At 37.1% G+C, this 11142-nt stretch overlaps 2 non-coding genes across 2 annotated transcripts; both read left to right on the top strand.

Moving 5' to 3' along the window:
• Positions 1 to 256: 256 nt before the first annotated feature.
• TRNAS-UGA (transfer RNA serine (anticodon UGA)) lies at positions 257 to 338 on the top strand. Its single transcript has one exon. It is a non-coding gene; the product is annotated as a tRNA-Ser (tRNA).
• Positions 339 to 6102: 5764 nt separating this feature from the next.
• Positions 6103 to 6184, top strand: TRNAS-CGA (transfer RNA serine (anticodon CGA)). The gene has a single exon. It is a non-coding gene; the product is annotated as a tRNA-Ser (tRNA).
• Positions 6185 to 11142: the final 4958 nt, after the last annotated feature.

The following is an 11142-nucleotide window of genomic DNA, read 5'->3' as shown; positions in this document are numbered from 1 at the left end:
AATTATGGAAAGGAAATCAGGAATGTATCGGGCAATTACGCACCATTAAAGGACAATTGGACACGCTGGATTTGAAACCAGGGCTTGTTATCATAAATTTTATGCCTGGTGCTAATTGATACCATATTTTAATATATGTATTAATCTAACACATGAATTTTAAAGCAGCTCACTCAACGCAAATGCAACATACAGCAATGTAATACCATCAGCATAACCTGTATAAGATAACAAATGAAGGTTCGGAGTTTCATCAGCTGCGGTGTCCGAGTGGTTAAGGAGTTGGACTTGAAATCCAATGGGTTCTACCCGCACAGGTTCGAATCCTGTCCGCAGCGAAAATTTTTATTTAGGGTATTGGCTAAACTACACGAGTTAGTCGGAATATTAACAATAATTTGTGAGTTGGATCAACGCATTAAATTACACAAATAGAATACGTATGCATAATCCGAATTCAATTTTTGTAGCACGAAGAAGAAAGAGGCTGCATTGCCGTGGGTAAAGAAACTGATATCCAAGTTTTCACACAAATACACGCTTTTAGTGTCCGTCTGTCGTATGTTTGTTCGTTAGTACGGCTTCTCTTACAAGAAATAATAATTAAAAAAAAAAAAAAACGAAAAACTTATGACATAGATTTGCTCGATGTAAAATTACCACAATCGAGGCAAAATATCAGTTCTTCTCTTCTCATAATAAAATTGTCCCTGATTTACGGATAGATGTCTCTGAAGGCCAACATGACATCCCCGAGATTGCAGAGGCCTTTGGTGGACAAAGCAAGAGTAAAGCGGGATAAATGGAAAGGAATACGCATTTTAAGTCAATAGCTGGCAAAGTGGCTGAAGAGAGCTCAACTGTTACAAGCGATTTTGATTAGGCTATTGTTTCTTTCCCGAAATATCCAAAACTATTTTATTCTATTCCTTTTAACCCTTAAATTGGCAAAACTTCATTTCTCACACTAGTTTATTAAACCTTGTCGGACCGTAAAGAAAACAACTATCACAATGTCCATACTTTTATATGTTGTACAATCTATATATATAATTTGAACTGGTAATGGAAATTACGGGAAAACGGCTGAACGGATTTTAATAAATGGCCCCTCATTTTGAAGCTTGGAATCCATAGTTTTTCGGAAAAATAGTAGTTTTCAGTGAAATGTCAATTTTCCTACATAATTTTCTATTTTCCAAAATCCATCTGTTGTCAGTTTTGAGAACTAATTTTATCGAATCACGGCCGACTTCATTGAATTTCAGAACAAAACACAAACTACAATAAACAATAGGCTATTACACGAAGGCCATGACCTGCAGGATTGCCGACATATTTAGAGCTCAATTCAATTTGTTATTAAAAACTGATTCTGCAGTGAATAACAATTTTCTGAGTACAGCTGTGTACTGGATATTCAAATCTACGAAACTTGAGATGGTTTGATGACATTATTATCATTAGAAATTAAATATTATTATAGTTAATATCATGATGCATCTATTTTTCATTAATTGTACATAATATTGATGCTATATTGATGACATGAAAGTGAAACGTTTGAGGTTATGTAAGTAAATGTAGAGAATATCTTAATTTAGATCTTCATTTCTATAATTTACTGAGTGGCTGCTATATATAACTACAAAACTTAAGTAAGATAATTATATTGTTATTAAAAATCAAATATTTTTATACTTATTAACCCAGTGGGGTTGGCTCTTTTTCATATACTTAATGGCGGTGTAGTGTAGATATTGATATGTGTCATTGTCTTCAGTATTGGCTCGAGAGAGCGCAAAAATTACAGTTCCTAAGGAAAGATCAAAAGGTATTACTTACTGATAAAATAAGAGGCCTAGAAAATTTTGTAGACTCCATATCATTTCAGCAAGATCTCTTAGTAGGATAAAATGATTTTACGCTCTACATTTCAAGTTCTACATGCAGCAGCTATACGAAAATGGTATTGTTCGAAAGCTTAGCAAACCTGACATTTTTTTAACTTTTGCCTACAATCCACAATGACCTGAAATAGCTACTGCTATCGTCCTGACATTGATACTTGCGTTTTCGCGTTGAAACTCAAAAACTGAAGTTGGATAGGTTCAAGGGAAAGTATTTGGCCTAAAAAAATCCATTCAGAGGGAGTATGTTTCATTATTATGGAAGCAAATAACTATTAAAAAGACAAGTATTCTTCACTGAAAATAAATCTGAAACATTTTTATTTGAACGTCTAACGAACTTAATTTGCAGCATTTGCTGCACAAGCCACTAGTATTATATTATTGTGAAATTTTAATTTTCCTACCAATTTTTTTCTATTGTTCTATTAAAATTATGGTATAGCCTATTAACCTATTGTATCCTATAGGATACTTTGTCAATTTTTAGGGTTAATAGACCCCTAGTATGCGTTTTGCTGGAAAACAAGAGTTATAAAAAAGGCATTTTGAAATGTTAACCCATATATCAACAATCAAGAAATTTGAAGAATATTGCAAAGAGATAAATAATGAATAATATGCGTTGGTGCGCTTAGCGAAAGGTCCCGGGTTCGATACCCGGCCAGGAAACAATTTTTCCCTTGAATTATTCAAATCAGCTTCACAGAGAGCTATACCTGAAAGCTAGATTTGCAGGTAAAGAATACTTCTCATAATGTTCGAGATCTATAAGGAACATTTTAAAGTACGATTTTTGTAAGAATTTCTTAAGAATATTGACTATCGAACGCCACTGGCCCCGAGAATATTAAGCTCTTCTTTTTTTTAATTCCATCGCTACAATATAAAAGAAGTTACAGCACAAACGTACTGAATTAATAAATAAAGTCATTATTAAATAAAGAAATAAATAAATATCACTCCAGTTACGTAACTTATTTTTTTTTTTTGTTTCATAATAATGATTCACGCAAACAACGTCGTAATCAATAAAAGGAAACGTTTACAGGAGATGCAATAATATTATATTACGATACAAGGTTGGGAAATGCTTTTTACAGAGAGAGTTTTCCAATTTTCGAGATTTGTAATGCACTTCACAAACGTATATTGTACAACATTTTTGCACGATTATATTTTTAAAATTGTAAATACAATATATTTTGCATTGAAAATTTAGAGCAATATTATTCCGAAATCTTCGCAAAACTGCACTGTTATGGTAGCTAAGTAACAATAAGTGCACTGAAATAAATCTATTTCAGTAGGCCTATAGTTTTATGTTGTGAAGAATGGTTTCCCTAGCAACAAGTTTCTGTGTAAGAATTCTAACTTCCAAAGCCTAACAACAATAACTGTAAAAAAAAAACGATCGTGCAAAAAAACATTTTATAGGCTACTTTGTTGTACTTCCGAGCGTTACTTTCAACTTAAAACAGTGTTACCAATACGTGACTCAGAAGTCAAAACTTCGCCAACACATCCGCCATAGAAAGTACAACGGTGTTCCTATTTATTTCACATTTACGAAAAATGTCAGTTACAACTCTGTTCCGGTGAGCCATTATTACATTTTTATTTGTATTTATTCGATTTAAACATCGACTAAGTCGTTTCACGTGACTAAATAAAATTTACGAAAATTATTTTCAGCTTCAGTAAAATAGCTGAAATTGTTCATGAAACGTAAGCTACGAAGAAAACTGAAGACCTTGAATTTGAAAGCATGGTGCATGTGACAATCCGGGACGGGACGGGACAAGACAGGACGGAATGGAAGGGACATGATTGATTGGACGAGACGGAATGCGATGGGAGGAATGGGACGAAACGTGATGAGATGGGACTAATGGGCTGGACGTACGGGACGAGGAGGAGTGGGATGGAATGAATTGGGCAGGATTGACGGGACCGAACAAAGTTGGTTGGGATGAATGGTGCAGGACTAATGGGACGGGACGAGACGGGACTGGAGAGTGAGAAGAGACGAATGGTACAGGACTGATTGAGGTGAAATGTGACAGAACTTGATGAGATGGAATGAATGGACGGAATTAATTGAGATTGAAAGAATGGGACAATAGTGATTGGATGGGACGAATGGGACAGGACCTGGACGGGGCGGAGTGTGATGGGAGAAATAGGACGAATGGGACACGATTGACGGGACCGAACAAAGTTGGATGGAATTAATGGGACAGGATTGATGGGACGAGATGAGACGGGTGAAAGAGTTAGAAGGGACGAATGGGATATGACTGATTAACGTGACTGATTAACGTGACGAAACGTAATGAAGTGGGACAAATGGAACAGGACTGACTGGATGGTATTGAGTGATATGAAAATAATGGAAGGAAACGTGATGTCGTGGAACGAGTGAGACATGACTAACTGGACGGGATAGAGTTGGAAAGAAAGCTTTATTGTTGTTGGGTGGATAATGTAAAAAATATAGTACTGTTAAGATTTGTCCAGTAATAATATAAGGATCTAATACTGACGGTGCTCCAATTCATGTTAATAGGATTACAATATTTGTTATTAGTCAGAATATAATTGCTAAGCGGGATGAAGTTACAGGAGAATGGAGAAAGTTACATAACACAGAACTGCACGCATTGTATTCTTCACCTAACATAATTAGGAACTTAAAATCCAGACGTTTGAGATGGACAGGGCATGTAGCACGTATGGGCGAATCAAGAAATGCATATAGAGTGTTAGTTGGGAGACCGGAGGGAAAAAGACCTTTAGGGAGGCCGAGACGTAGATGGGAGGATAATATTAAATGGATTTGAGGGAGGTGGGGTATGATGATAGAGACTGGATTAATCTTGCACAGGATAGGGACCGATGTTGGGCTTATGTGAGGGCGACAATGAACCTTCGGATTCCTTAAAAGCCATTTGTAAGTAAGTAAGTAAGTCAGAATATAATTTGATTGATTGGATAGAAAGTGATGGGATAGGACGAAGGGGACAGAACTATTTGGTCGGAATTTACAGAGATGGAAGGAATGTGACGAAATGTGATGGCGTGGGACGAGTGAGATAGGACTAACTGGACGAGATAGAATTGTAAAGAATAGGAGGAAACATGATGGGATGGCAGGAATGGGACAGGACTAATTAAAATGAAAGTAATGTGACGAAACTTGAAGAGATGGGACGAATGGGACAGGACTGACTGGACGTGATTCAATAAGATTCAAATAATAGAACGAAACATGATGGAATTTGACTAATGGGACAAAACTTGCGGGACGGGAAAAGTAAGATGAGGCGAATATGAGGACGTAGGGGTTAGCGCTGCTTAAGAAGGAATGGGATGGAACTGGATAAGATGGGAATCGGATAGGCGAAACAGGATTGTATTGTATTGTATTGTATTTATTAACATTCCATGATATTCATACATTGCTTTACAGCTAGAATATGGAACAAGTCAAAAAACTTAATACTATTATAAAATCTTAATTTATAGTCACAGTCTAGATGAAATATATACAGAAGAGATTTACAATATAGTCTACTAGTACAACACAAAGTTTTAGTATCAATTTCATGAAGTGTTATTGAATGTCATGAATTCACCTACAGAATAGAAGGCGTGAGAAATTAGGTACTTCTTTAATTTGGCCCTAAATAATCTTATGTTTTGAGTTTCATTTTTTATATCTATAGGGAGGCTATTAAAAATTGTTACTGCCATATAACGCACTCCTTTTTGATAGCACGATAGACTTCCCGATGGAGTATGAAAGTTATTTTTTTGACGTATATTTATGCTATGAACTGTTGAATTAGTTACAAAGTTTTCACGATTACATACGAGGAAGACTATTAATGAAAAGATATACTGACAAGCCATGGGCATTATTTGTAGTTTTTTGAAAATAGTCCTACAAGATTCCCTAGATTTGGCACCTACTATTATTCTAATTACTCTTTTTTGTAATATTACTCTTTTTTGGAGATGGAACATCACAGAATGTAATTTAGATGTAATAATATGATTAATTGACGACAACATAACTATATAGGGCCTACTGCTTAAAGAAATATTCATGAAACAGTTGACGTTTGAAATATCATTCCATGTATTTCTACGGTAACGGAAACCAGTATATGAGGCGCTTTGAGTACGAGCTGCGGTGTCCGAGTGGTTAAGGAGTTGGACTCGAAATCCAATGGGCTCTGCCCGCACAGGTTCGAATCCTGTCCGCAGCGATGGTGAAATTTTATTGTCTCTAAATAACCTATTTATGACGTAATATAGCTCTCAAGTTATATGATTTGTTACGTATGACAGAAATAAAGTGTATTTAAGATGTATTGCTTTGCAGGTAAAGCAAATGCTTTTCGTTATTGATTCTGCTGCTGCTGCGACGTCATGTAAATACAATCACACACACCATCTGGTTGTTGAAGCTGAAGTTTTCTAGAGATAAACAAATATCATCATAATCGTCGATCATCACTAGTATTATCAATTAATAGTTAAACAAGAATTTCAAATATTACAAATACGCAATGGAAGTACATAGTAACGTACTTTTTAAGGCGTTAGCCTACAAATCCGAAGGTCACGGGTTTGATTTCCGATGAAATTATGGATTTTTACTGTGCTGTGCTATGGCTTCTAACAGAAATTAGTATAAAAGCTGGTTTACAATAAACCGGAAACGAGAATCGGAACGAAAACGAAAACGCTAAAATTGTTAAAATGTGTACATTTAAATGTGAGCATTCACAATTAACGAAAAGCTTGCCGGAGCCCGGGATCGGGAACGAAGAGTTGGCCAAGTTTCAACTTTGGCGTTCACGTTTCCGATCACAGCCCATTAGATTCATTCTATTGCCATCTAAAAGCTATTTTGTCGTCGTATATTTTGTAGCAAGAAGACCGTGACATAACCTATGCATTATTTTGTTCTGTGCTGTGCATCATGGAGCAAGTTTTATTTGATGAGATTCTAATATTGAGTGTTGAGGAAAATCCTCACGTTTACGATAAGCGGCGCGCCTCGTATAAAGATGAGAAAATAAAGGAGAATACGTGGCTTTCGATAGCTGCATCTTTGAACACCGATCCTAAGAGAATTAGATTTTATTACTGTATTGGTTGTATTACACACTACATATTCATGCTTCAATTCAATAACTACTGTTGTGTTCATTTTTGCTCTATTACAAAAGTTTCTTCCCTAATTATTTTACGTTATGGTAGACTTAAAATAGGTTGTGATAATAAAGATGCATGGACATATTTATAGTACTGTACCTATAGTCCCGACGCTGTTATTTCCGGCGTGACTCCGCCCCTTTGCTTACGTCTTAGAAAGTAAAGACTCTATAAAGTCTACTAGTAGTAGTAGGTAGGTAGTATCGTTCGCCATTTTTGTTCTCACATTGCCGAGCTACCATACGAGGAATCTATTTGCCACACCGTTAAACATTATCATGTCGTAGCTCCTATGATAATAAATCAAACGCATTGTAATTCAGCAAATAATTGAGCGGCAAATAACGTCTTCGTGTGCTTTCTGCGAACGCCAAAAAAAGAGCTAAAATGGCTGGCGATTATATTAAGTATTTATCGAGCCTTAAGAAATGAATCAGCGAATCACAAGACGGACACGTTTAAATGTAGCCGACCTGCAACGCGATTGGCTGCCGGAAATTAGGGCGACGGGACTATAATGAACTGTTTCAGTTGAAATGTCGAAGTTGGTTAACCTGTGTTTATGTTGGCTGCCTTGTACTCATGAGAGAACGCCATTGGTCAATTATACACAAATAACATCAGAATGCGTAATATCGACTTTACATATCGTTATTGACATGCATATCGATATGCATAATCGTCTACGTTCTCGGTTTATTGTGAATCAAAAATTTTCATGGTCAGTCCTCTGCTTCTCGTTTTCATTCTGGTTCTCGTTCCCGATTTATTGTGAACCAGCCTTAAATTTATCAGTTATTGTGTTACCGTATCTGAACTTTAAAAGCAGTTAGATGAAGATATGTCAATAACCAATTCCTGTCCCGCCATCCTATTGGTGTAACGCAGACCTGACAAACGAATGCTGGAATCTAAGGATAGATGGGAACTTATTCTCAAGATCGTGTTCGTGACAAACACTAGTAATCCGCACTGCCTCTGTCACGTGACACGGCAGCTCTGCTTAATGCATCGTCAATATTTGTCAAGTTTAGTGCCGCGCCACACTCTTGCTCAACAACATGTCTGCTGTGTGCCGCTAGGACCCGTCGATCGACACCTGACACGCGTCACTCTTCGCTATCGCTTTGCTTCACAAGAAGATGTACAGAAATTCAAATACACGCGATCTCTTAAGTGAGAGAACGGATTAATGGATGAGTTAGTAGATTGGTGAATTTAATAATCGAACGAGTTAATTGGTTATTTGGGGCTAAGAGGGATGAAATTACAGGAGAATAGAGAAAGTTACACAACACAGAACTGCACGCATTGTATTCTTCACCTGACATAATTAGGAACATTAAATCCAGACGTTTGAGATGGGCAGGGCATGTAGCACGTATGGGCGAATCCAGAAATGCATATAGAGTGTTAGGGAAAAAGACCTTTTGGGAGGCCGAGACGTAGATGGGAGGATAATATTAAAATGGATTTAAGGATGGTGGGATGTGATGATAGAGACTGGATTAATCTTGCTCAGGATAGGGACCGATGGCGGGCTTATGTGAGGGCGGCAATGAACCTCCGGGTTCCTTAAAAGCCATTTGTAAGTAAGTACGAATTAGTGGATAAATAGCTTATGTAGTGAAAGATAGAAAACGAAAAAACTGAACCATTCTTAAATGTGTAGATGACCGAATAAACTAATTAATCAACGACAGATGAGCATAATAAAAAGGGATTGAGCAAGTATATGAGTGAGTGAGTGAGTGAGTGAATCACTACTACTACTACTACTACTACTACTACTACTACTACTGCTACTAATGCTACTGCTACTGCTACTGCTACTGCTGCTACTGATACTGCTACTGCTACTGCTACTGCTACTGCTACTACTGCTACTGCTACTGCTACTGCTACTGCTACTGCTACTACTACTACTACTGCTACTGCTACTGCTGCTACTGCTACTGCTGCTGCTGCTACTGCTACTACTACTACTACTGCTACTGCTGCTGCTACTGCTACTGCTACTGCTACTGCTGCTGCTGCTACTGCTACTACTACTACTACTGCTACTACTACTACTAATACTACTGCTACTGCTACTGCTACTGCTACTGCTACTGCTGCTACTGCTACTGCTGCTGCTGCTGCTGCTACTGCTACTGCTACTGCTACTGCTGCTACTGCTACTGCTACTGCTGCTGCTACTGCTGCTACTGCTGCTACTGCTACTGCTACTGCTGCTGCTGCTACTGCTACTGCTACTGCTACTGCTACTGCTGCTACTGCTACTGCTGCTGCTGCTGCTACTGCTACTGCTACTGCTGCTACTGCTACTGCTACTGCTGCTGCTACTGCTACTGCTACTGCTGCTGCTGCTACTGCTACTACTACTACTACTGCTACTACTACTACTACTACTACTGCTACTGCTGCTGCTACTGCTACTGCTACTGCTGCTACTGCTAGTGCTGCTGCTGCTACTGCTACTACTACTACTGCTACTGCTACTGCTGCTACTGCTGCTGCTGCTGCTGCTGCTACTGCTACTACTACTACTACTACTACTACTGCTACTGCTACTACTACTACTACTACTGCTACTACTACTACTACTACTGCTACTGCTACTACTACTACTACTACTACCGACAGGAGGACAGAATGCATGAAGGAATGAAAATACAATTTATTAAACAATTCAAAGTGCGAGCGAGATACTGAAAATAAGAATGAGTAAATGAATGGAAGTGAATGAGCTACTCGAGTGATTGAACGAAAAGGAATGAATGAATGAACGAATGAATGAATAATCAAACGAAAGACTGATTGAATACATGGATTAATTAATTAATTTGTTATTAATTAGATGAACTATTGAGCCGAAAAGTAAATGAACGAGTGAGCGAAGAGTAGATCAAATGAACAACGGAATGAATTAATAAGCTATCAAACGAACGGCTGGATGAATTAATTAGTGAATGAATGAATAATATATACATATATGTAAATAACTAATCCATGAAACGACTGACTGGTTTAATTAATCAGTTATTGAGTGATCAAACAAAAGGCAATAAAAGTTGAATGATTGAATGAATGAATGAATGAATGAATGAATGAATGAATGAATGAATGAATGAATGAATGAATGAATGAATGAATGAATGAATGAACTAATTAATTAATGCATAAATGAAGAAGTGAATGAATATGTAAATTAATGAAATACGTGAGAGATGAAACGAACGAATAGGGAATGAATAAATGATCGAGAGATGAACAGGTCAAGTGAATTAATTAATCAATTAATTAGTTGACTAATAAGATATACTCGCTTCTTCTACTAGAACTAGATCCATCCGTCGATTGCCTGTCCTTTGTTCATAGGATCAAGAAATCTGCAGACCTTCAAAGGCAATGAGTTTTGAATTCTCAGAACGAAAATTCGCGATCAGTAGTTGAAAAGAAAAGTAGATTCGTTGTTCTATTCTTTCAGTACGCCATAATCCAACCTTCTCTTTGACGCCTTTATTTTCGCAACTCCTTAAGGTTTAAGCATACAGTTTAACGTTATCATTATTATTCTCGCAATCACAGTAGGCCACGCTCTTATCGACGGGACAGAGTTCAGCATTTTGTAAATTAGACGCATCAGATTTCTAAAGTTACTCTCGCGCTCTGTTCCTCCAATGTTATGAAGTTTATCATCATCGTGTCTTATTGAGACGTGAAGCTCCACTTCAGTTACGTATACCGCATTTTCGGACCATAATATACAATATTTTATTTGTTTAAAAACTCAGTTGCATCTTACAGTCAGAAAGAGAATTCGTCACAGCTTACAGGCCACACGAAGAATTCGACACATTACATATTCGTCACTAGACCTCGGATTTTAGGCTAACTACTTATTTTTTTCTATAGTTATAAGCTAGTTAAATATCTTAACGTTTTACATAAAATATAAATTTTTGGAAGAGATTTTGTGGTGCCTAAAATAAACCTACCT

This window comes from Periplaneta americana, chromosome 17 (genome assembly GCF_040183065.1).
Source record: "Periplaneta americana isolate PAMFEO1 chromosome 17, P.americana_PAMFEO1_priV1, whole genome shotgun sequence".
Classification (NCBI taxonomy): Eukaryota; Metazoa; Arthropoda; class Insecta; order Blattodea; family Blattidae; genus Periplaneta; species Periplaneta americana.
Note: the sequence above shows the minus strand (reverse complement) of the source record. Positions and strands in the feature narration are given on the sequence as shown.